Source organism: Macrotis lagotis, chromosome 7, assembly GCF_037893015.1.
Source record: "Macrotis lagotis isolate mMagLag1 chromosome 7, bilby.v1.9.chrom.fasta, whole genome shotgun sequence".
NCBI classification, from domain to species: Eukaryota; Metazoa; Chordata; class Mammalia; order Peramelemorphia; family Peramelidae; genus Macrotis; species Macrotis lagotis.
The window spans coordinates 153,753,329-153,780,975 of record NC_133664.1 but is presented as its reverse complement, the minus strand read 5'-3'; the positions used below and the strand labels follow the sequence as shown (position 1 = coordinate 153,780,975).

The 27,647-nt window shown below is 36.7% G+C and overlaps 1 protein-coding gene across 6 annotated transcripts in view; it reads right to left on the bottom strand.

Moving 5' to 3' along the window:
- Nucleotides 1-27,647, bottom strand: part of ATXN7L1 (ataxin 7 like 1) — a 267,712-nt gene that overhangs the window by 150,781 nt on the left and 89,284 nt on the right. The window contains exon 1 of one of the 6 annotated variants that reach the window (XM_074193951.1): nucleotides 1-27,647. This exon is cut by the window's left edge and continues 2,259 nt beyond it. The exons of 4 other annotated variants lie outside the window; for them this stretch is intronic. The gene's annotated coding sequence lies outside the window, so the exon portion shown is untranslated. One more of the 6 variants, XM_074193953.1, reaches the window with a different exon arrangement.

The window sequence follows — 27,647 nt, the reverse complement described above, 5'->3', positions numbered from 1 at the left end:
AGGATGTAGTCAACTCTGTTATTCACAAGAACTATTTATTCAAACCCTCTACCTCTCTTCTCTCCCTTTTGGTCATTTCACTGCTCACTAATATCAATATAGCATGAATAGGAAAAATATAAAGGGAATCTGATATAAAACAGTCAGTTTTGCTACTTTTTAGCTTTAGTTGGATCATAGGTTCATAGATTAGAACTATACATCATTTGATCCAACTTCTTCATTTTGGGAAACTGGAAACTATTAAGTAACTTGTCCAAGTTTATATAGGTAGCTAAGTCTGGATTCAAATTTAGTTTTGTTGTTTCTATCATGTCCAACTTTTCATCACCCCATTTGGGGATTTCTTGGTAAACTTATTGGAGTGATTTGCCATTTCCTACTCTTGCTCATTTTACAGATTTGGAAACTGAGGAAAACAGGGTTAAATGACTTGCCCAGGGTCACATAGTTGGTGTCTGATACCAAATTTGAACTTGAGTCCTCCTGACTCCAGGGCTGGTCCTCTATCCACTGTGCCATCTAGTTGCCTGACTCCAAATGAGTTCTCTTTCTCTCTCCACTGTACTATGTTGGCTCCTGACAAATTTGAGAATTATCTATGAATGGAAAATGTTCATGTTAAACCATTTTTTCATTGCCATACTGATTTAGAAAACTACTATTGCCATACTAATTAGAGAATAGAGGCTTTACAACTAATAAAGAACTTTTGGGCTATGTTTTGCAAAACACTTTTAAGGTTATGGAGAAGAAGATGCTGGAGTTGAACCCCAGCTTCCACTTATTACTTGTGTGAATGTGGGCAAGTTAACTCAACTCTCTAGAATCAGTTTCTTCATCTATTAAATCAAAAGGTTGACCTGGATGGCTTTTAAGTTCATCTTCTAAGTTTATGCTCCTACAACAAAGTTAATGCAAATATTATTCCTGTTTTTTACAGATATTACGTTCCCATGGTCATGCAGCTAGTAAAATGGTAAAATCAGAACTTGAAGCCAGATCTTATAACTCTTAGGCTCTTAGGCCCTCACTAGTATCTACAGACTTATACAAAAAAAAGGTGTATATTTCTCATTTTGTGTCACAGTAGCATCAAACTTGTTCAATCTTTTTATAAAATGCTAGAAATTCCCTCTTTTTATGAATAAAAATAATGTTCTATTCTGACACACTAAAATTAGAAGGGATCTTAGGGTGCTCATCTTGTCCAAAAGGCTCATTTTATTCATGAGGAAAATGAAACTAAGGAAGGGAAGTGATAATATCCAAGATCTTTCTAGAAGATGCTGCCATTTGGTATTCTGTCTCACTTATTGACTTATATTTTTCAATCTAGAATAGCTATTTTTCCATGGTGGGGACCAAAGAACTAGAGCTGCCAGGAACCTCAGAGGTCATCTAGTTCAATCCACTGATTTTATAGATCAGGAAACTTAGGCCTGCAGAACTGATAAAACTTTGAATTTGGGCTGATCCACAAAGTCCTAGACCTAGAAGTAACTTCAGAAGTCATCTAGTCTTTTATAAAAATCATTTTGTAAATGAAGGGACTAAATAAAGCCTAGAGAGGTCAAATGACTTGCCTAAAGTTATCTAGGTAAGAAGTGGAAGATCCATAATATGAACCTATGTCTCTCTCTCTCTTTTTTTTTAAGGTTTTTTTGCAAGGCAAATGGGGTTAAGTGGCTTGCCCAAGGCCACACAGCTAGGTAATTACTAAGTGTCTGAGGCCGGATTTGAACTCAGGTACTCCTGACTCCAGGGCGGTGCTCTATCCACTGCACCACCTAGTCACCCCAATCAATCAGTATGGATTAAGAACCTACTAAGCACCAGAAACTGTGTTAAGCACTGAATCAAGCAGAGACATTTTACTGATGGGAATTTTATAATGGAAACATTTTTGTAGGTGGGAAGGAAGGTTTTCTGCTCATTGTATTCTTATGAACAGTCAGGCATTTGGAATCATGTGACAATATGCTATGGAAATGAAAGCTGGCTAGAAAAACACAGAACCATCATTTGAACCATGAATGGATTTAGTGATTTCTCTGAAAAGCAGTTGTTTTAGTAGCACAACTAACCTCCTTCCTGTCTGTAACCAAGGTTTTGTTTTTCTTTTTTTCTCTTTTGATGAGTTTTAAATTGATATCTTCTGTTTCTCATATCATCAGAAGAGCCATACCCAAGTCTCTCTCCCTGTTTCCCTCTCATAAAATGATTTCATATAACAAACAGTATCTTTTAGTGAGGAGAAAACCCAGTTCTACTGATCAATACATAGAAAATGTCTGAAAAGGGATGAAGTATGTAATACCTGTGGATTTCCCCACCTCCTTGAAGGGCTGGATCCAGAGTTTTCTAGAACAAGAAGTCTAACTCTTGAATTTTTTAAATCCAGTTAGAAACGTTGGCTTTTGTTAAGAAATTGATTGGATTGGTATCATTCTGTGGAACTACAGACATCAAATGTTTAGTTCTCAAGCATATGAGTCACTTCAAGATTCTGAAATGAGAAACAGACCTATCAGCAGAACACTCAGAAATTCTAAGAAAGTATTTTATGCATATAAATGGAACACAGGACAAACTATTTTGGCAGTAGTCACAGTTCTCAAGGCTGGGCCCACCCAAGTGTGTCCCTTATATCCACAAGAGTGACAGTTCCATTGGACATTCATTGGAGATATGGCAGCCTTGTCTCTGGACACAGGTATGAAGCTTCATTTATCTGTCTATGTCAGAGACAATGCTGGAAAAGTCTCAAAAAAATGACAAATCACTTCTGATTTTAAAGGAGCTGTTTAGGTCCTGTGCATATTCAGGAAGTACCATATTTTCTGCTGGAATCCCTTGCTTCATCCAGTTTTAAGGCTGTCTTTTGGCAAACACCCACCTATGACCACCTCTTTCTACTAGTAGGTTTAAAGACACTTAAAATTCAAGTACAAAATCTGGTTGATTTGTGCAGACAGCAACCCTTGTTGTAGTGAAGACTACAACACAAGAGAGCACAGGTAGACACTGGCTGGTGTGTAATGACTTTTTCTGCTGCTCCCCATCCTGTATGACTCTTTTCAGTGGATGACTATACAAATAATTTCCTAGAATTCTCTTCATTTCTGATAACTGACTGTACTTGATAGCCTTCTGGCTCCCCCCCCAAACTAATTTGTGACTTCCTCTGAGCCAGATGGACTCAGTTGACTCCAAAAAGCTTTTCTGGGCAAAACAAGCACATCATCTTGTAAATTCCTTATAAATTCCCCAACTTGCAATGTGCCCTTATCTGAATTATCCACTCAAAATTTCCCATCTCCTCCTTGATTTCTAGGATGATACTCAACCTAGAATCTCAAACAAAGGCAGATTGTTGTGTTCTAGCCTCACTCATTTGATTCCACCTGCTCCCTATTTGTTTCAGGCTTCAGTCCAGATGTCCAAACTTTTAATTTTGCCAATTTGTTTTTAAATATTCCAGAATTTTCCTTTAACTTGCTCCATGGATGGTCTCTTGGTTATACTTCCTCCCTACAGAGTAACTGGCATCTTCTTTCCTTTTAGACTATTTCAATTCTGTCATTTCGATGGCATTCCCTTCCATCATTCCTGCTGTCAGTAACTGCTGTTCTTTGTCTTTCTACCTCTACCTCATTTCAAATCTTGGCTAAAATATCTTCTCCATGTGGTGGTGAAGAGTATTTAGAGTTTCATGTATGCCAAAGTATTTAAAATTAGTCATTTCTCATCACATCATTATAATCATCACCAAGTCCATTTTATAGATGATCAAATCAAGGGAGGCAGAAACACACTAAAAAAAAAAGTATCAAAGAAAGTCAGCAATGGAGTCCAAAGCAGCTAGGTTTCCACATCCTACTCCTCTGCATAGTTCCCTAAAAACCACTGTGTATTCAGATTGCTTTTTATCCTCCACTGTTTTAACTTTATCTATAGCTTTGGAATGAGAGGTTCTAACAAAATAAAGTTGTATTGTATTACTGTCTATGTTTGTGCTCTTAAGCTTCAGTGCTCACTGTACTGCCAAAACCATTCTCATTGGTAGGTTTACATGCATGAAATACAAACTCAGAATTTTTGATCCGCACAATTCTCTCATCAAACTAAATGACTAATCAGAATACAGGTCTGATTTATTTTAATGAAGAATAAACTGAACTGCTTACAGTATCAGCTGAATGACCACAACATTGGTTCTGATCACCTTTAAGTCTGCAAATGAAAAGGCAGATCATATAATCTAATCACTTCTCCATAATGGAACCTGAAATGTTTTCAAAATGCTATTGAAGAGGGCTGGGATCCAATAGGAGGGGTATGAAGGAAAGCATGAGAATGAGGGCATGATTAATAATGTATAAGAATACATTAGAATTAGGACTAGCAAACACAGGGAGCTTCTCAATGGCAAATTCACTTCTCTATTGGGCACATCATCTAAAAATTATTACGTATTTTTGTTCAAGGTGCTAGTTAGGAATAATTATTTTGACTAAAGACATCTACCTACATTCTTAAAAAGCACCACTGACAACTACAGTCTTAGCTATTCCTCTGAAGAAATCTTTCCCCCTTAGAGATCTTGATGATGAGAAGTGGCACTGGTAGTGTGTTTGGGACTAGAAGAGTATGACGTATGGACAATCAGATGCCAATGACATTTCCAGAGTTTATGAGGAACAGATGCTAATCCATGACACTTAGTCTGGGGGAGCCAAACTCTTTTGTTGGTGGGAGAGAAACCATTCCTGCTCTAGATCTCTAAGATCATTTTATTTTATCTATTTCCTAACTTGAATTATAGTAATTTCTCCACATCTATGGGAGAAACATCTTTGTTATACTAGTAAAGTGCCTTGAGTATGGCAGGTAGATATGGAATAAATATTTGTTGAATTGAATGACCAAATAGTACTTTGTATTATAGTAATTTGTGTATGGGTCACTTCCTCTTACCAAGCCAGAAACTCCATCTAAACTAGACTACTAGCTATCCCCTAATCTTGTCTTGCCCTTTCCTACTCCCAAATATTGGAATCATATTTTAATGCATGCTAGAGTAATTCTTGTCTTTCTCCTACTAAATTGTGAACTTCTTGAAGGTACAGATTGCATATTTTCCCTCCTTCATCTATGTTATCCGAGTACATACCACAGTGACTTACAAGCTTAATGTTTGTTGACACAAACGGGGCTTTCTATGACTTTTCTTCTTACCCTACAGGAGAAAACCCCAAGTGAGAAGAAGGTTAGAGTTTGGCAGAAATTTTTAAATATATTATATGGGAATGACTGACAGAATGAAGTGGAAGCAAGGTATGATGAAAAGAAGATACTGCATAAGAAAGGAGAGCTTAGTTATCAGCTCTATCAGAAGTCAGTTATATGACCCTGGGTAAATAACTAAGCTTCTCTGGGACTTGATTTTCTTATATAAAATGAAGAGATCATTTCTAGTCTTACTATTTTAGGAATCTTTGACCAGGGTTAAAAATAAGACAGATCATTTTGGACTCCTTTCTAGTATTGGACTAATACCATGCTTTTTAACAGTCGGTCCCAAAATATAGATGTAAGTAAAATTTGTACTTGTACTTTTTTTTTAATTAGGTTTTTTTGCAAGGCAATGGGATTAGGTGGCTTGCCCAAGGCCACACAGCTAGGTTGTTATTAAGTATCTGAGGCCAGATTTGAACTCAGATACTCCTGACTCCAGGGCCAGTGCTCTATCTACTGCACCCCCTAGCCACCCTCACTTGTACTTTTTGAAGGGAAAAAAAACTTTTTAAAATATTCACTAGAAATCCACATGTTCTGCAGAACTACTCTCTAGTTCAGAATTTAATACGTGTACAGAAGAGGAAAATTATATTTGGGGTCAGTGAGGGATTGTTATCAGTGGGAATTTTTTTAAATGGTAAAGTTGGGGGGCAGCTAGGTGGTGCAGTGGATAGAGCACTGGCCCTGGAGTCAGAAGACCTGAGCTCAAATCTGGTCTCAGACACTTAATAATTACCTAGCTGTGTGGCCTTGGGCAAGTCACTTAACCCCATTGCCTTGTTAAAAAAAATAAAACAAAAACAAAAAAGGTAAAGTTGAAAGCAGATTGAAATAATTCAATATTCATAAATGGAAAGTGGAATGGCTTTTCTGTTCTGCCAACAGCAATAGCTATTTATCACAGCAAATGACTGAAACAGTTGAATGTACGATGCTTTGACTCAGTGTTGTAAATTATAGTATACAGAAGATTAAACTTAAGTCTAATGCTACCCTTGAGTTTCAACAGCTGAGTCCTATAAATGGATACATACCCCTTAAAAGAAGAGAATCTTTTTGCCGGTTACTATTTAAAAAGGCATCTCTATTAAAACCTCATTTAAAATAAATTATCAGGGATGCCTTCTTTTGCCTCTGTGTTGTCTTTTACATGTATCACATCAACTGGATGAGGGTTCTGTGTGAGAGACAATGTTGGGTCTCTCTCTGTCAGTCTCTGCTAAGATGACTTGTCTCTGCAAGGGAACACCTCACACATAGAATGAAATTGCCATCATCTTCAAATTTATGAAAAAGGTTTCTGTCCTTTGGGCTTCATATTTTGATGCAGAATCAGTTTAGGTCGAATTTAAGGAGATGCTGAGAGTAGCAATGTTGGTCTTTCATTTTTGAAGAAGATCATGACATCAGGGAGGTGATACCATGAGAAGCACATGAACTGGATTTGAGTGAGAGGCTCTCAGCCTCACTTTCTCCTCCAAGGGCCAGACATGAATCAACTGGAGACAACCCTGGATGTGAGGCAATCAGGGTTAAGTGACTTGCCTGAGGTCAACATAGCTTGTTAGTGTCAAGAATCAGAGGCTGGATTCGAACTCCCATACTCCAGACTCCATGGCCAGTGCTCTATCCACTGTGCCACCTAACTGCCCTTTGCTGAGAGTAAAAGTGAGCTAGAATCCCACAAAACTCACCAAAGTGTCTCTATACTATGTGACAAATGACATGAAACCACAGGGGACTCTAAACCTATCAACTTACCTTTGTCTCTGAGGAAAGGATAAACGAATAACAAAAGAGAGAATTTCCTTGATTTTCCATAACGAGGATAATGATGGTTTCAGGGTACAGTTCTATTACTGTGGAATTTTTGTGAAGATTTGGAAGATCATTAGTTCTTTGATGGAATATCCCAAGTTAGAATATTTTCAAGGCTTTTGTTGTTAAATCTATCTTTATGTACTGAATCTATCCCTACCCATGCAGATATGCACCTAACTAGACCCAGAACTGGTGATGTCTCTGCTAAGCTCCCTTACAATTCTAATATCCTGTTACTTCCCTATTCTAGGGAGAGTCACATTGGACTTTTGACTATTAAAAAATGAAAATTCAAAAATTTGATTTTTTTTACAAGTTGCAATATACTGGTGATGATGCCTTGGCAAACCATTTCACTCCTAGGCCTCAGTTTACTGCTTTGTAAAATGGAAGGATTGGAATAATATGGGAAACTGCAAGTATTATGGAAACAGTACTGCCTTTGGGGTCAGACAATAAGAGTTCAAACCTAGTCTCTGTCCTTTACAGTGAAGCTCACTAGGTGACCTCAGTCACTTACTCTCCCTAAGTTTTGGTTTTATCACCTGTGAAATGAGGGGATTTGAGCATATGTCTTCTGAGGTCCCTTCCAGGTCTTAAATCTATGATATTAATTGTCTATGCCTCAATTGTCTCTGAGATACAAGAGCATAATCTGAAAGATTTTGGGTCAGGTTTTCCATTTTGATTTCTTGTCTACAGTCTGATTTCTTTTAGGGTTGGTCTGGTTGCTTGGGCAGGAAGCCAACTTTTATGACTTCTATTTTCTTCTATTTTCCTAAATCTATCTGTGTAAACAGAGCAAAGTTTCCATGCCTTGCCATTATCATTATCATTACTCTGTAGTTTTAAGAAAACCATAAGGCCAGGCATTAGGGACTACCAGAACACTGTTAAACTAAAACTTATTTTTCACTTTCCAAAAAAAACTAAACCACAATTGTGTCAAATATGAACAAATCATACCAGGGCCAGGAATAGCTACTGGAGCACTCTAGGGATCACCTTGTACCCTGCTGCCACCCACACATTCTTTACTCCTGTTCTTCCAATACCAACTTGGGAAATCCTATTAACTAGGTAAAGGAAAAGTACTGGTATTGATTAGATTAGATAAAGGACCTTAAAGATCATCAAGGTTTAAAGGTAAGAAAACTGATGCCCTCAGAGAAGACACCACAGAACCAAGTTCAGGAAGCTGGTACATATAAAAGCTGGTCCTCCAACCCAGGTCCTATGTTTTCAAATTATTGTTCTTTCCACATCATTAGGCTGCCTACCTTTGTAATGACTTTTTTTTTGCAATAGCAGATTTCTGTATTTTATATCTTGACCTCTGCTCTGCAATTCAGAGACACAAACTCTTTCCTAAAGGAATCATATTTTTTCCAAAAAAAAATATACATTTTTACCACCTTTCTATTAAGAAACCTTCCACAGATTTTCATTGCCTACAGAATTACTGGGCAATCCAATCCTTTATAAGTGCCTCTGAGACAGAGAAAGCCTTTGGGAAAGTAAATTTCTTTACTCCTTCATAACATACTAATAGATACATTTCTTGTATTCTTCTGACAGCCCAGTGCAACTTAAATTCCCAGCTAAATAGTGGAATAAATACTGAAAAGATCAACAACTTGGAATTAGTGGATACTACAATGTCACAGGTAGTAGTGAACAAATCATGTGAGATAATCAGGTCTGCTATTTTTGTGACAAATGCAAAAAAAATCCATGCAGGTGCAGGGAAAGAATATGGGGCAGAACTAGTTCTACATTCCTCCTCCTGCCCATGCTATTTTATTTTTGGGTGGGGAGGGATGGTTGCCATTAGAAATGTCCTGACGCCATCACCATGGCCTGCTGATCAAAAGAAATCAGATGTGGAAAAGAGTAGGATAAAAAAAATTGGGAAACCTTGGAGTAAATATAGTAGGACATAAGATGACAGATGAGATTGCTTTAGAGGTGGTAGCATGGTAAAATAGAAAGAACTCTGATTTAGGGAGTTTGAAGACATGCATTTAAGTTCCAACTAAAAGCATTAACCCAGACAATCTATATCCCCAGTGCCATTTCCAGACTCTCCCAGTGCCATATAATCCAAAATTATCAATTAATCAAGTTTCTAGTACCTGTAATCTACCAATCTCTTGCAATTTCCCTTTTAAAAAAAATAAATTCAGTACCTGACCCACACTAACCCCCAAATACTTTTATTCTAGGGGATTTCAATAAACGTGATATTCCTTTAAATACTTTAACTCCTCAGTTCTTTAATCCTCTCACTGCCCATGACCTGATGCTTCACTCCATTTTAGCTTCACACTGAGATGACCTTACCCTTGATTTTGCTAGCTACCACAAGTATTCCAAATTTTACATTTACGATTTCTGAATTGTGGAGTTTGAACAAAGACCAAAGACTATTACCTTTAATTAAAAAAATTATCTTATTATGTAATTTTGTTATCTCTTATACTTTATGTTTCTTCCTTAAGGATATTATTTCTGTCTCATCACATTCAACTTAGATCAATGTCTATCATGGAAACAATGTAAAGGCTAACAGACTGCCTTCTGTGGGGGGTTAGGGGAGGGAAGCAAGATTAGGGGAAAAAATTGTAAAATTCAAAGTAAATAAAGTCTTTAAAAAATTTTCTGAGTTTCTTTTATTGATTTGTATCTAAATTTCCATTTCTTAATGTCTTACTTTTCCTAAACTCATTTTTTTATCCTCATCTCCAATATTTCTATCTAGTCCATTACTTTGGTTATATTATTTAGTTACATTATCTTTTTTTTTTTGTTTTGTTTTTAGGTTTTTGCAAGGCAAATAGGGTTAAGTGGCTTGCCCAAGGCCACACAGCTAGGTAATTATTAAGTGTCTGAGACCGAATTTGAACCCAGGTACTCCTGACTCCAGGGCTGGTGCTTTATCCACTGTGCCACCTAGCTGCCCCCTACATTATCTTTCAATCTTAACCAACTCAACTCTACTTATCCAGTATTCTGGAATCCCTAGTTCCCTTGTCCCAAGGTCTTTCCACTCTGCCAAACACCAAGCTTAGACAAGTTTTGGTCATGAAACCTTGATGTCACTTGTCACATTGTTGCTGTTAGCCCTCAAGGTCAGGGCTACAACTCACTGAATAGCAATTGGTATAAGTATCAAGGTTTAGCCACATAAAGTGGGGTTCCCACAGGGACGGGAGTTTGGGGAGGACATGTATCCTTACTTGCAAGTCATTTCCTTCACCTTGAAATTAAACTTCTGTTTGATACCTCACTCTCCTGACTTTAGCTTGCTCTGTTTCTCTCTCAGGCTCAGTTGATAATATATATACATGTTGCTGAAAAGAACTAAAAAGAATCAAGAAACTATGATGTCTGCTAGCTAACCTCACCTGGAGTCTCACTATAGCTAGGCAATCTTATTAACTGATTCTTCAACTCCCTCCTCTAGAGTGGCTATTCCAAATCTCTTTTTTTCACTTCAGGTTTATCCCTTTCCTCTATTCTTTTGGCTTGAGAACTCCCATATAGTTCAATAACAAACAAACATTTCCTAGGAGAACCTTCTTTCCTCCTCTTGATATCACACCCCCTGAAATTATTCCCCGCTATTTCCTTCTTCAAGATAATGTCTGATCAAGAAAGTAGCCCTTCTACTTCACAAGGTCAAAGCTATCTGTACCCTTGATCCCATTTCCTCCTACCACTATCTCCACAAATTCTGTTACCTTCAGTCATTCACTATCTACCAGGTACTTCTTAACTGGCTACATATGCCCCAAATCTCTTCCATCTGTTTAAAAAACAAACCAGAAAACCTACTTTCATTAGATCCTATTATGTATACCAGTCATCATCCTCTATCTCTACTACCCTTCTCAGCTAAACTTGAAAAAGGCACTTATATTAGATGACTACACTTTCTCTCTTCTCACTTTAAAATCTTCTGTAATCACAGCCCTGTTTGTGGTGGCAAAGAATTGGAGAATGGCTTAGCAAACTGGCATATGTATGTCATGGAACACTATTGTTCTATTAGAAACCAGGAGGGATGGGAATTCAGGGAAGCCTGGAAGGATTTGCATGAACTGATGCTGAGTGAGATGAGCAGAACCAGAAAAATATTGTATACCCTAACAGCAACATGGGGGTGATGATCAACCTTGATGGACTTGCTCATTCCATCAATGCAACAGTCAGGGACAATTTGGGGCTCTCTGCAATGGAGAATACCATCTGTATCCAGAGAAAGAACTGTGGAGTTTGAACAAAGACCAAGGACTATTACCTTTAATTCAGAAAAAAAAACACCTGATATCTTATTGTCTGATCTTGCTATCTCTTTTATTTTATGTTTCTTCCTTAAGGATATGATTTCTCTTTCAACATTTTTTGTCCTACTCTTTTCCACATCTGATTTCTTTTGATCAGCAAGCCATGGTGATGGGGTCAGGATCAATGTATAACATGGAATCAATGTAAGGACTGGCAAATTGCCTTCTGTGGGGGGTGGGGGGAGGAAAGTAAGATTGGGGGGAAATTGTAAAACTCAAAATAAATAAAATATTTAAAAAAAACCAAAGAGGCGGCTAGATGGCACAGTGGATAGAGCACTGGCCCTGGAGTCAGGAGTACCTGAGTTCAAATCCAGCCTCAGACACTTAATAATTACCTAGCTGTGTGGTCTTGGGCAAGCCACTTAACCCCATTGCCTTGCAAAAAAAACAAAACAAAACCTTAAAACGAAACTACTGTCTTCTAAGTTACTAGTGATCTCTTTATTCCTAATATAGCAGCTTTTTTCTGCATCCTAATTCTTTTATAATCTGTGAGATAGTCAATTACTTATTGGATATTTTCCTTTCTGAGTTTTTCTTCTGTTCTTGCTAGGTTCTCCAATTTATCTACTGTTTCTTTTTTGGTCTCTCTTATTGGTTCTTTATCTATATCAAGTCCATTAACTGTGGGTCCCACAATCCTGGTCCCTTATTTTAAAATTTTATTTATTTATTTTGCTCTATACATTCTCATTTGGGGAGCTCTTTAGCTCTGCTGATTTCAGTAGCTATCTCTATGCAGAAGATTCTCAGATGCAGCCATCCATTTTCAGGCTCTCGAGTTCCTGCTCCACATCACAGTCTTCCTATTGAACATTTCATCTCACAACAGAACTCCTTGTTTCCACAACAGAACTACTCTTCCCTTCTATCCCTATGTCACCCTTCTTCTAAAGTTCTTTATTATTGCAGAGGTTAACACCACTCTTATTTTGATCCAAGTTCCCCAACCTCAGTATTATCCATGATTTTTCTCAGAACTTCTTTCTCTACATTCCTTTCTCATGCTCAAACAACCATCACTCTAGTTTAGGCCCTTATGAAATTTAGACTGGAATGCTACAATTGTGTCCTAAATGGGACACTTGCTTCAAAACTTTCTTTACTATTATCCATTCTCCTCATAGCTGTTGAAGAGATTTTCCTAAAGTAAAGGCATGACCACTTTCCTCAAGAAACTCCAAATGCCTAGCCGTGTGGCCTCGGGCAATCCACTTAACCCCCATTGCTTTGCAAAAAAAACAAAACAAAACCCTAAAAAGCAATTATAGAAGAAACTCCAAATACTCCCTATTATTAGGATTTCATATGAACTATTATTTGACATCTAAAGATCTCCATTCCCCTCTATACTATCTATGGTCCAGCCATTCTGACCTATCTATCAATCTTCACACATGAAGCTTCATCTTTTTTGCCTCCATGGCCTTGCAATGCCTTTTCTTCATTCCCAGAAAGTTCTCCCTCCTAACCACCACTCTTTAGACTCCTCTCTTCTTGACTCAGTTCAAAGGTCAATTTTTCCTGGGGTTTCTCCTGGTTCCACTTGCTTCTCCACCTTTTTCTCTAAAGTTGCCTTCTACCTTCTCTGTATTTATCTTGTTATGTATCAATTTTTGTGCATATTATATCAATTTATGTACATATATCTCTTCTTAGAATGTAATCTCCTTGAGGGTAGGAATCATTTCTGCTTTTTCCTCTGGATCTCTAGAGCTTAGCAAAGTGTTTGGTATAAAGGATATGCTTAATGAATACTTTGAGATCTATTGGTTGAAAGATAGGGATAATAATACTTGTACAAGTTACCTTATAGAATTTCCTAGAGGAAGGCAATTCATAAATCTTAGATTGCTATCTAGACATGAGTAATTAATAACAACATTATTTTAGTGTTTCCTGACCTTGTTGGAAAAATTATTTAAAATGGGCTTGGATAATCATCACCACAAGGATTATACTCTTCAATTAATAGTAAAATTGTAACTAAGATGGATTACTGAAAAAATCAACTTTTATTTGTCTTATAACTATAATCCAGAAATAGCAGTCAGTTCATTCATGACAGATGCCTGTGACCCACATCTAAGATGGGCTAACAATGTATTCCACATGGGTTAACAACATAAGAGCTGATGAGGGATAATATACTGAATGCTTAGTTATTTTATAATGATGACTCGGAAACAAATAAAATGGAGAGTTAGCCTCACAAAATACAAGAAAGATACATAATATACATCTCATATAGGTCTGCATTACAAAAGAAAAGTTGGAATTGCTTACTTTAAAAAAGGTCATTTCACTCATGTGGGAAATAGATCTATTACAGTAGAATAATTTGTTCACATTATCACCATTTCCTTGAAATTTAGTCCTCCTTACATGCATTCATTTCTTGTATAATGCTATTGTAGTGATCACCTATTTCTATAAATAGTTCTATAGGTTTGTTTGTGCATGATGAAAAAGAAATTCTCTCATAAGCTGCTAATGAGTGCTAGTGTCTAATTCAGAAACAGCATTCCTAAAGTAAGTTCACAACAAAGTTCCCTAACTTATTAATGTTAAACACATCTTGGGCTGATGCCCAAGTTAAGACTGAAGATTTTCTTTGATAAGGCTCCCTTGGATCCTTAAAATGGTTAAAACTAGTATTTTATTGGTAGAAATAGTTTTTCTTTCTTCAAAAATTTTTTCAACATCATTTCCTTCATGAAGTCTTTTTTGATTCATCCCAGACAAGTGATTTTTCTTTCTTCATTTTTTTATAGCACTCTAAATAGACTTTACTTCTGTCCTTCTCAAATTTCACCTTTTATCCAATTTATTTGTTCAAATGTTACAGCTTCCTGATTTAACTGTAAGCTACTTGAGGGAAATGGCTGTTATTATTTCTCATTTTTTCATTTCCAGTGTTTAGCACAACACCTTGCACATAGTAGGCATCTAATAAATGCTTGTTGAATTTAATTGCTCAATAGCAATATATTTTATAAGTACTGAAACTAAAATATAAACTCAAGTTCAATGTATTCATTTCCTTCAGTTCATGCAGATATAAGGACTAGAATGATTTTCTAGGCTACTTGCAATCTAAGACACCTTGTAAACTAGAGCAGACCCCTCAGATAATGTCTGCAATCACAAATCATTTCCCTTGCCTCTGTGTGGAAGGGAGTCATGTTCTTTTATTCTTCTCTTTGGCCTCTTTGAAGACACGGATCATAATTCATGGTCAACTAGCAATTAACATTTTCTTCCTCAAAAAAGGATTATGTTGTCTTGAATGTGAACACAATCTGTGTATGTCAGAAATGGAATTTGAATCCAGAACTTTCCTGATTAAGAGGATACTTTCCCATTTTTATCACAATACTTTCCCCAATACAGAGAAGAATATAAAAGTAATGTTACTATAGATGCTTAGGAAAAATTAACAATTCCTTTCTGACCAATATGTTCAGTCAGTTGGTTGGAGCTTATTTACAAAGCAGAGGTAAAGAAGAAATTACTACAATCTCTTTTTTATCTTTGGTTTAGGATTTTACAAGGCAAGGGGTTAAATGACTTGCCCAAGATCACACAGCTAAGTATTAAGTATCTGAGGCTGGATTTGAACTCAGATCCTCCTAACTCCAGGACTGGTGCTCTCTATCCATTGTGGCACCTAGCTGCCCCTACAATCTCTTTTACAGTCATATTAATTTTTACTTTATGTACTTCCTGTCTCTTCAAAATGCTGCTGTTTATGCCAAAAAAAATCCAATAAGCATCCTATACCTCTCTTTCTGTAAATCCTTATCCTTGCCCTTCACCTCTGTTATGAAGAAAGAATGAAAGAGAAATGAAGTCATTCTACAATGACATCTTCTCATCTGCCACTGGGCTCTATTTAATGCAAGCTGATTGCCCTGTAGGAAGACACATGAAAACCAGTTTCCTGCCTCCAATATTAGTTAACAAAGTATTGCTCTAGGAAAGACCAAATTGGAGTCTTGAGACAAAGAAAATTCAAACTCTTTCCATCCACTAACAGAGACAATAACAAATATTAGTATTTATGATCTGGATTGTGCCTTTGGGGAAACTATGACCATAGCTACAGCAAGTTAGAAAATAGGAAAGTTATAAATGCTCTTTGAAGTGGATTAGAAAGTGAAGTCATTTATCTGTAGATTCATTCAGTATCTTTGGTGTGGCGTTCAGTTGAAGTCACATTTATTCTCTCACTCACTCACTCACTCACTCACTCACTCACTCACTCACTCACTCACATTCATTTAACCAATCCTATAAACACCTGCAAAGCACCTACAATGTGCCTGGCTTTTAACTAGGCTTAATTTTTTTTTTGTATAGGATTAAACTTAAACAGCTTAAGACTTCACTCTTATGAGACTATAATAAGTAACTTCAACCCAAGAGTTTAATCCTACATCCAGAGTAAATTTGCTTTTAAAAGAAAAGCAAGATAAAGTTTTTACAAAAGCTTTCAACAAATGTTGTTAATTAATGTCAACCAATTTTGTCAGCCTTTCAGAAACAAGTGAGATAGAACTTATTTCCTTTAATTATTTTATACTTTCATGGAGTGAAAAAGTCTTATAAAAGACAACAACCAAAAAAATCTCCTCAAAAACCCCAAACCAACCATACCCAGACTGTTATGATCAATTGTTTTGAAATGCACAACCCTGACAGGTCAATTAGCTGACAAGTCATTATCAGTGGGAAGCTCAGTTTCAATGACTGGAAAGATTTGTCTCAAACTTCCTAAAATACTTAACTAGACAAACTGTTCTCTTTCTTTGTAAAAGATCACAACATGATGGACAAAGTAAAAAAAACTACAGAGAACATTTGTGCTTCATTAGTTAAAATCATGTATGATGGTAGATTAAATTGTTCTCAGTCTTAGTTTGCATCCAACCAAATGTGACACCAACAGCAATGCCTCCAAATGCTCACATGAAATGAAGGTTCCAGTTAGGGATCTTCTAGTCCTTGTATGAAGCATAAGCCATCATTCATTTACTTTGTTGCTTAGCTTCTTTGCTGTGCATCACAGTTCATTATATTCTACTATATTACCAACACCAAACAAAACACTCTATTCAAAATATAATCTCTCAGAGAAAAAAGCACACTTTTGAGGAGAAAGAAAAGCGATCCATTTATCCACTGATTACCATGCAACATTTAGCTCCATAGATAAAAATTTTTCTTCTTCTGAACACTGATGTCCATGGAATGATATTCTCTCTCAGAGGGGTATAGGTTAATTATGGTGAGAAATCATGGGAGTGGGAAATAGAAGTAAGAATATTGGTTCTTGTCTACTGTTCATTATTTTTAGTGAAGGAAAATATTAGACTCCTCTCTGAAAACAAGATGATTGTATAAGCCCCACTTTTTTTAAACTAAGAAAATTATATATTTTCAGGAAAGATTAAAGAAATCAGTTCCTTTTCAAAATAAACCAATATTTCTTTATAGATATAAATATTCCAAAAGAACAGCAACTTTCAAGTAGTCTTAGAATTATATTTTAAATGTTATTTGTTTCAGATATTTACAGTTATCAAAAATGAAAAAGATCAGATGATAATTTTCTCCAGACAAAGGAAAAGAAAAAATTGAAAAGGCATCAACACCTATTGATCTACATGCCAACATATTCATCTTTATAAAATCTTTTATAAGAATGGACTATGCATGCATCAGAGGAATCCTTGATGAAAACATGATATGGGAAAAGGCAGTCTTATAAAGGTGATTTTCTGTTTCAAGTGTTTGAAAAATATTTCTTTGTTAATTATTTATAGGTTTTTGGAAAGTCTTTAACATATCTGAGTAAAAATGAGCCATGAAGACTTTCTTAAGACAAAGTGTCTTTTATATGTACATCAAATCATTTAAGACTCCATGACTTGGGGCAGCTAGGTGGTGCAGTGGATAGAGCACAGGCCCTGGAGTCAAGAGTACCTGAGTTCAATCTTCAGAAAACCATCAAACCTCCTTGGAGAAATCCAGAATAATGAGAATAAGATAAGACTAACAATGCAAAAGCAAAGTGGATGAAAAATGACTTTTGCTTAGATTATGATATGCGTGTTGAATTAGTTCATCAATATGTGTAACTTGGAAAGATCATGCCAATGGATAATTAGTGGGGGCCTAGAATTTCATTAGGAGATGATCAGACTGCATTACATTTTAGGAAATGGCATGCTTTTGATGATTCTGAATAGCCATCTGCTGCAAAGACCAACAAATCTTTAATATCTGTAGTTGTTTCATGACACTAAATAGCTATGAAATATTTAACACAATGATTTCTGAAGAATTAAAATTACAAATAGCAGAAAAAATGATAAAAAAAAAGCATAGAGGGCTAAAGTAGGCTTTAATATATCAATAGAGATGATATAAAAGAAGGTCAAAAGAAACAACAGAAAAGACATTATTTTGGTTAGATATGACCTGAAATTGAAGTAGGTCAGTCATGGAGTGAGAATTTGAAGCACAAGATACACTGAAATTTCTGAGATTCTCTGAGAAAAAGTGGAAGACCTTCAGTGTACTAGATCCATGAAGAAGGATTTATGGGAGGATGTGGATAAGAATTACATAGGGTAAACTGACCCTAAGGGGATGTGATATAAACCTGGAGAGGGAGTAGTTATATTAATGAGGTCATAAATTCATCAAAGCATAAAAATATTTTCATAGTGCTTTTTATCTTTCTAGATTCTACACACATGGAGCCTTATCTCAGCTCTGGAAGAAGGCAAGCATGATACATTTTAAGAATGGATGGTTTCAAAACTGAATTCTTTGAAATTATAACCAAATTTGGAAGCAAATTTGGTTCCAAAGAAATGATATGGGAAGACATCATCTTGATGCACACACAATTCTCTGCAGAGATAGTTTATGAATGTGAAACACTGCATCTATTATCTGTTGTGTGTGTGTGTGTGTGTACTCGTTTGCACATCTTCCTACTTTCTACTCTTCTTACACCTTCCTCCCCTCCATGTACTCTTCACTCTAGAGACACTGGCATCTTTCTTATTACATGCAAAGAGTATATTACCTCCAGACTCTGAGCATTTTCCCTATCTCTTTTCATTTCCACCTCCGAGCTTCCCTGCATTTTTTTAAGTCCCAGCTAAAGTCCCTCCTTGTGGGCAGCTAGATGTCCTAAGGGGTAGAGTGCTGGCTCTTAAGTCAGGAGCACCTGAGTTCAGATTTGACCTCAGACATTTACTAGCTGTGTGACTTTGGGTAAATCACTTAACCCTGAGTGCCTCACACCCAGGGTCATCTCCATTCATATCTGGTCACTGGACTCAGATGACTCTGGAGGAGAAAGTGAAGCTGCTGACTTAGCACAGTAACCCCTCACTCAAATACAATTCACATGCCTAACATGGCTTCACTTCCTAGATATCATGATCTTTCAGAACAAAGCAAAGTCCCACCTTTAGCAAGAAGCCCTTCCCAGTCCTTATCTTAATGCCTTCCCTCTAGACTATCTTCAATTTATCCTATCTATAGCTTATTTGTACATTGTTTGCATGTAGTCTCTCCAACAATAACAAGCATGAATTAAGAGCTTTCTTTGTTTATTGTGAGTTCCTTGAATGCAGGAACTGTTTGTTGTCTTCCTTTGTATCGCCAGTGCTTAGCACAAAGCCTAGTAGGTGATTAATAAATGCTAATTGACTGATTGACTTTTTTTCTCTTTTTTATTCTGTTATAAAAGACTTTTTTTTTTGGAGGGGGCTAGGGGGAATATCAAGGAAACATATATTGGGAAAAAATAACAATAAAATTTAGTTTCTTAAGAAAAGGGAGAGGAGATGGAAAATGCTCCATGGACTAAATTTCTTAACACATAACAGCTATATAGAAACATCACTAGTCATACTTTTCCCCTCTGATTCTGTAACCCTCATGGTAAAAAAACAAAAAAACCCTTTAAAAAGTATCTTACAGTGTACTTCTATATCCTATCATTATCTATCTGGATGCTTTCCTGTGGCTTTCAATGATGCAGGTAAAGCAGTGACACAGGTCCCAACAATAAAATAAGAACTTGGGAGAAATGGATAACAGGAATACCTGCATCAGAAGAAACAAATTGAAAGTGAGGGAAAAAAAATCTCTGGAAACAGATAACACTGTAGTATCTTTAGGAAAATATAATAACAGGGGATACACAGCTGAATTATCAAGGTGAGAATGTTTCAATTCATTTCAACATTTATGAAGTGCTCATTATTCATACAGTTCCACATAAGAATCATTAATACTACATAAGATATAAGATCCCTCATGGAGAAGTACAAAAGGAGAATGGCCATTACTGACTTGGGATAATTTGGGAGTGGTAGTGTAAAGAATGGACTGAAGGAGACTAATGGTAGGAAGAACTGTTAGAAGAGTCTTCAAATAATTTTTATTATGTTAAATTAAAAAGGATTTGCACAAACAAAACCAATGCAGTTAAGATTAGAAAGAAGGCAAAAAGCTAGGACATTTTTATATGATTCTCTTATAAAAACCTCATTTCTCAAAAATATAGAGAATTGAGTCAAAATTTATAAACATATGAGTCATCCCCAAGTGATAAATGGATAAAGAATATATAAATAGTAGTTTTCAGAAGAAGAAATCCAAGCTATCTATAGTCATATAAAATGCTCTAAATTACTACTGATTATAGAAATGCGAAATAAAACAACTCTGAGGTACCACCTCATATTCATCAGATTAACTAATATGACAGAAAAGGAAAATGACCAAAATAGGGAGATGTGGGAAAATTAATGCATTGTTTGTAGAGTTGTAGACTGATTCAACCATTATGGAAAATAGGGTTATAAAGTTGTGCATGCCCTTTGTACCAGCAATACCATTGGTAGGTCTGTATCTCAAAGAGATCAAAGAAAAAAAGGAGTGACCTATATAAAAAAAATAATTGTAGTGCTTTTTTTGTGGCGGCAAAGAATTGGAAATTGAGGGGGTGGCCATCAAATGTCATGAGGGTAAAACTTTTTTTTTAAGGTTTTTGCAAGGCAAATGGGGTTAAGTGACTTGCCCAAGGCCACACAGCTAGGTAATTAATTATTAAGTGTCTGAGACAGGATTTGAACCCAGGTACTCCTGACTCCAGGGCCGGTGCTTTATCCACTGCGCCACCTAGCCACCCTATGAGGGTAAAACTTAAAAGGACTTTGTTATTGATTGGAAAGTAATGATGATGATGTTTATCCTTAGTTCTCAAAGAAGACCATGACATCAGGGAGGTGAAGACATGACAAGCATGTGAAGTGGATTTGAGTAAGAGGGATGCTATATTGTTACCAGCCTTACTTTCTCCTTGAAAGTCATCTGGTTCCATTGGCCAGATATGAATTAGGATGACTGGAGATGGCCTGGATGTGAGGCAATCAGGGTTAAGTTACTTGCCCAAGGTCACACAGGTAGTGTCAAGTGTCTGAGGCTGGATCTGAACTCCTGTCATCCTGATTCCAAGGTCAGTGCTTTATCCTATGCCACCTAGCTGCCCTTGTCAAGGAATAGGGAAGAGAAGGGGACCTAGCCTTTCCAACAAGGGAGAATGGGAAAAATCATCGTGCCAATGACAAAAAGAGTGAAGTCTAGAAAAATGTGTCTCAGAAATCAAGGAATTCTATCATTAGAGATATAGGAGACTACAGGTATCTGATGTTGCATATGCAATCAAATAAGATTTTGTTTTACTGTTTTTCTTTGAACAAAATGGCTTTTATTGTGAGAGGGAGAATCAAGAAATGTCCAAGCTGATCAGTGTTTCTATATTGATCAGCAGTAGGACTAAGCCCATGAGTGGCCCCTGCACTCTCAGTCTGGATAGGATAAAGAAGATCCAATCTCCTACCCTCATAAAATTTTAAATTATAACATGCAATTTTTCATAATTTCCATTTTTTAATTGCAGGTGTTTGGGTTGAGTTTTTTTGAGAAGTCAACTTATTGTATTAAATCAAAGGAAGTGACAAACTCTAGGAGCAGAGGACATTCAAAAGTGTCAAATACTGCAGAGATCAAGGAATGAGAGGCACTGCATTTTGTGATTAGGACCATTTGGGGGATTAGTTCTCAACTGAGTTGAGAAGATATGAAAAGAAGCCATGACTACCAACAACTTATAAAAAAAGAAGTTTAGTTATAAAGGGGAGGACAGATATAGGAAAATAATCTGAGGGAGTACAAGAATTGATGCAAGGCTCCTTCTAAGCATGTTGTACTGATAGACAGGAAGGAGGAGCCAAGGGAGAAGGAGAAATGGAAGATTTGTGGATTTTTTTTCCTTGGTTCCCTCTCTATTCCCAAACAACCAAATGAGTTTATAAACTCATTTCAGTATAGTACAAGGGAGGAAATATAGTATGGGAGAAAGAGTATTGTACCAGAAGTCAGGAGACCTGAAATAGTTTATCTGGTATGGGACAGTAGAAAAGTATAGGGTTTGGGGTGAAAGGATATGGGCTTGAATTTGGTCATATACTTATGTGACCTTGGGCATTCACTGGACCTCTTTGGGGATGAGTATTCTCAACTCTAAAATGAAGAGGTTGAATGAAACAATGGTCTCAAATTGCCCTTTGCAAGTCAAAATCTATGATCCTCTCAAGATCCAGTTTTGCCATTAATTACTCTTGTGGACTTTAGCAAACCATTTGATCACTGTGAACCTCAATTAACTCATCAGTAATATGAGAGGATTAGGCTAAATCTTTGATTTCTCTTTCAGCAATAATATTCTATGACTCAGTTTTATTCAAGATGTTATTAAAAAAGATCAGATTGTCTCAAGGAGGGACTTCTAAAGGGTCCAAGGAAGATGGAAGCACTGATGCATCTTGACCCAGAAGCAAAAAAGAGACAAGATGACTTTTTGCTAGTACATATAATGATGAGAATATCACCAACATTAGATCAACCTTTGAGAATTTTCAACCTGGGATCCATTATTGGGTTTCCTGTTTAATTCTGCAGTGCTTAATTTTCTGTGCTTAAAATCAATTTTCTAAAAAAGGAGCCCAAAGCTTTCAGTAGACTGACACAGAAGTTTATATCACAAAAAAAAAAAAAAGATGAAGAATTCCAGCTCCCGACTGAAGCAAAAGTCTTTGGAGTACAGAATGTATCCAACTTCTCCAACTGAGAAATTGGCCTGGCTCTGCATGTCAAATCCAACTTATAGGGTAGTTTCCTAAGGGCCCTGTCCAAGCCCTTCAATTTAGTGGCAAGAAAGGTGAATGACAACAAAGGGCCAACGTTTACCCAGTCGAATGAAGGATGGGTTTTATTCCTATGCAACTTCTATGCTGTTGAACTTGGAATGGAAGGCAAGCATTCAGTAGTGAATTCAAGCTGAAATGAGGTGACTCTGTGTGGACCTAAGATATCCACAATGAAATGGTGAAATTTCCAAATGAAAATAGAATTTTTGAGAGAGAAAGTGCTTTGTATACCTTAATGTACTCCATAAATGTGAATTATTTTCAATCTCAGCAAACTAGCCAAAATGGGCATTATGGTTTGAAACCAACATTATTAAACTCACCATTCAAGATCCAAAACAAATGTAATTTATGTTCAGACTGTTAACGTTTATCCGTAGAGTGTTAGAATCTAAAGTTTAAATATGGTCAAATACCCATATGCTGATCTTAAGGTACATGCTATGCAAGGACAAAGAATGAATTCAGCAAATATATGAATGAGCAAGCTTTCTCATTTTTTTCAATGGAAAAACAATACTTACTAAGTTGCTTGGTGCCTCAGATCCTCAAGACAAATTCCTAACTCTTTATTTTGTTTTTACCTAACCAATTAGTCAATAAGTATTTATTGAATATTCAGCCATGTGCTAGATTGTATGGGAAATATACAAAAAACAATGATCCATGGCCCTTGCTTTCTGATGTTGTATAATTGGAGAAAAGATAAGATTAGTATATACTACTATGTGCAACACTCTATCCTAATGCGAAGATGAAAAGATACAGTTGCTACCCTCAAGAAGTTTAAAATCTAGCAGAAATGATATAAGAGCCCATAATCAAGTCACGAATAAACAAGTTTAGAGAAAAGGAAAATTATTTTCAACATAAAGTGTTCATAAACTGGCATCTGAGTTGGATAAACAAGTTTAGAGAAAAGGAAAATTATTTTCAACATAAAGTGTTCATAAACTGGCATCTGAGTTGGGCCTCGAGGAATGTACAGGATTCAACGGGTAGAGAAAGGGGAGGATTCTCCAGAGATTGGGAAATAGCATCAAACAAATAAAAACATTATGAAAATATGAAGGGGTTTCTCATGCCACCCCTAAACACTCCCTCCTACTTTTTCCTACTGAGTCTCCTTAAGCCCCAAAGTGTATTTTACATCTTTTAATATATATACCCACTTATAAAACTATGGTTTGATGATGATTCAATTTACAGATTGAATCTCAAGTTGAATCTCAGTGAAGCTGTGGCTTCCAAGGAGGCAGTTTAAGATGGGAGATTGGGAAGGCTGACCTATACTAAAGTCCTTTGCTACTAATGCTGAAAATAGGTAACACTGATATTAAAGTCTAGGTCATTTCTTCTCCCTTTCTCTCCCCCTTCCACCCTCTTATCAGAAATGACCAACTAACATATATAAAATCACAGAATTTTAGGGCTAACCTTAAAGATCATCTACTCCAATTTCCCAACTTTATAGAGAAGAAATCTGATTCTCTGGCTCTCTGGCAAGAGATTCCTTGGAGAAATAATACCAGGCTACAACAAAAGCTATGAGGAGTCACCCTGCTTTTCTTGAGCTTACAGTAAGATTAAATTTAATAGTAATTAATCAACCAATCAATTAATCAAAAACCACTTAGCAATAGGGACTTCCCAACTTTTCCTGCTTTCCAGGCTGATGACTTCACTGGTGAATTCAGTATGTAATGAATGAGTCTTAATTTGAGGATGATCATTTTTTCTTGCCCTTAACATTGAATGTTGCCAACCATTTTTGACTCTGTCCAAGTTTCAGGTATTTTTCCCCCTAAAGCCAATTTAATTCAATTCAAAAGACATCTATTAAGGGTCTACTATGAACAGGGATCTAGGGTAGCAATTAATACTTAATGAGTTACCTTTCAATGAAGCTTGCTCCAGAAAAGAGGGGAAATGAACTATTTTTTCTGCATCAGGAACCTGGGTCACCTGCTGTGTCAGGAACTGAACAAGAGAAGTAACTCTCTTAGGGTTTGTGGCCACTCCTTCTACATTCACTTTGCCACAAAATAGGATGTTAGAGCTGGAAAGGACCTGAGAGTTTATTTCTTCCAGTGGATTCCTAATTTTTTGGTGTGTACCCCATCAGCAAAAAAGTACCCCAATATATGTATATTTATTTATGAATTATATCTATTTTTATATAAAGTATATAAAACAAATAAAAATAGAAATAAAAAAGTATAGATAAATGTGAAATAATATTTGATCCTAGAGTCAAACAGAATGGTACTGGATTTTTCTGAGTAGGTAAATGACCACAATCAGGCCTAAGTTTTAGGGGAATCACTTCTGCAACTGTGTGGATGATGAAATGGAATCGGGGAATGTTGGAGGCAGAAAGATCAAATATATGCTCAGTGCAATAGTATGGGTGTAAGGGAAGGGAGGAAGTCTGATCTTGGGTGGTAGACAGATATGACAGATATGGAAGTAGGACTAATTTGGCAACTGATAGGAAAATGTGGAGCAAGGCAAAGAGAAGAGCTTTTATACTAGGCTGGAAAACTAGGTGACTGGAAGGATGTGGGGTCTTTGGCACAAATAGGGAAGTTTGGAAGAATAGTGGGATTGGGAAAAAATGCAATGCGAAGTGAGCTGCGGATGAGCACAATTCAACTACACTTGCTCTTCTTATATGACTTACTATCTCACCTAAAATGAAAAGGGGGAAGCAGCGTTTTTACTCACCAGTCACTAGCCCTGAGCAGAAAGACTGCTTTACAAGGGATCTTAACAAAGTCAAAAGGTGAAACAGAGGAAACAGTAAAGGAGTCAATTTTTTTCAGTAGCACCCTGTAGGACAACTGCTGTGGGTGCCTAGAGAAACGAAAGGCCAATGCTTGGCTCAGAGAGGGGTGGAGAGAGAGCAGGAGCTTGTATGTGTCTGAGATGGCTATTAAAGTGAGAGTAGGATGTAACCTATCTTCCCCAGTAGATTGACTCTTTGGGTCAATCTATGATTCTGCAATGGTCAGTCCGTTACTTCCCCAAGGGTAAAGCTATAGGCCACTTATTTGTTTGACCACTGGTCTAGTATAAACTTTATTACACACATAAAGAGACTGAAGCCCAGAGTACTGAGGTGATTTAAACCAAACCATGCAGATGGTAAGTGACAGACTCAAGATTAGAATACAGATTTTGATTCCCAACCTGATGCTACTTGACTTAAATGGAGTATGTTCACTATTTTCTTTTTCTGCTTACCATCAAGTACTTTTCATAATTTAAGCTCTCCTTTATTTGTTTGTTTGTTTCTTAGGTTTTTGCAAGGCAAACGGAGTTAAGCGGCTTGCCCAAGGCCACACAGCTAGGTAATTATTAAATGTCTGAGGCCGGATATGAACTCAGGTACTCTTGACTCCAGGGCCGGTACTCTTGACTCCAGGGCCGGTGCTCTATCCACTGTGCCACCTAACCACCCCTTAAGTTCTCCTTTTGATCTAAATTATAAAAGACTAGGAATAAAATTTTCTAGATCCTATTAAGATCTTGAATGGAATTCATTCCTGAATTTAAATATCATAAGTATCACTAATATTTATGTACCTAGGTACTTGAATGCAATAGGGATTGATGATTTCATTGCTTTAGGTACTACTTTCACTGATGCAGCTCACAGTTCCTTTATATTTGAGTGGAAAGCAGCAAAAGAGTTTTTCTTGTAAATATCAATTATATGGAAGACACAGGACAGTGCTTGACTGGTCTATATGAAATGCTATGGTCAAAATAATTTATCACCTGGTGACCTAGGTGTTGATTGATGATGAACAACTATGTACACCTTGTAGCCCTGGGTTTTTAAAAGAACAACACCAACTCTGATAAATATTACCAAACTGGAGGGGTTTAAAAACCACCTGCAACCTAACATGATCAGTTTGGCTACCTTTAGAGAGGTTCTTCACCAAGTTGGCTGCAGAAGGATGGATTTTTTCCAGCTATGAAAGACCACCTATTATTCTGCAGTAGGGTTGCCACCTGCCTTGGCAGTGGAAAAACCTAAGCTAATGAAATCACAGGTCCTTGAAGGATTAAGAAGGAGCTATCCAAATTTCCTTTCAGACCCATTCAACCTGTACCATTTGAGAAATGTGGAAAAGTTGAGGGCTAGAGAATTTAAATGACTTCTCAAGGTCACCCAGCAAGTTAAAGGTACAATGAAGTATAAGCTCCTCCACAGTAGAGATCACACTGGCTCTTTCTGTTATATCTGCAAAGCACTTAGTAATGTTCTGCATGCAATGAGACAAAAAAAATCAATAATATTTTTGTTGTTAAAAATAATGAAAGAGAAGTAAAAGAGCTTAGAGAGAAATTCCCAAGAAAGTTTGTGCTCTTTAATGAGGGAGATACCAAAAAAAGAACATTCTAAATTTGATTTCAACACACACACACACAAAATTTCTTGATAGTAACCATTCACTTTCAACAGATGAGCTGACCTTTGTTTCAAACTTCCTTCATGCAAATGTATTGAGATCTGCTTTTGGTTCTTTCCTTTGGTATTTGAGTTAAAACACAAATCTGCCTAGAGTGAAGCATAGATCTCCCTTTCCTTCTGTATTCTACAAAGTCAGGCTAAATCTGAGCTGTTTCAATTTAGATACTGGTCTCCCTAACAAGGCCCGGGTTTGTCCTCATTTGTTATGACAGGACCAAGAGGTTTGACAGAAGTCTTGCAGTTCCTAGAAAAATAACTTTCCCTGAAAGCAGAAATAAGGGAGGAGGAATTTCCTCACCACTAAACATTTTGAAAGATGGCAGATCCAGGTAGAAATTGCTGCTCCCAGAAAAAAAAAAAAAACAAGGAAGCCAGTCTGTT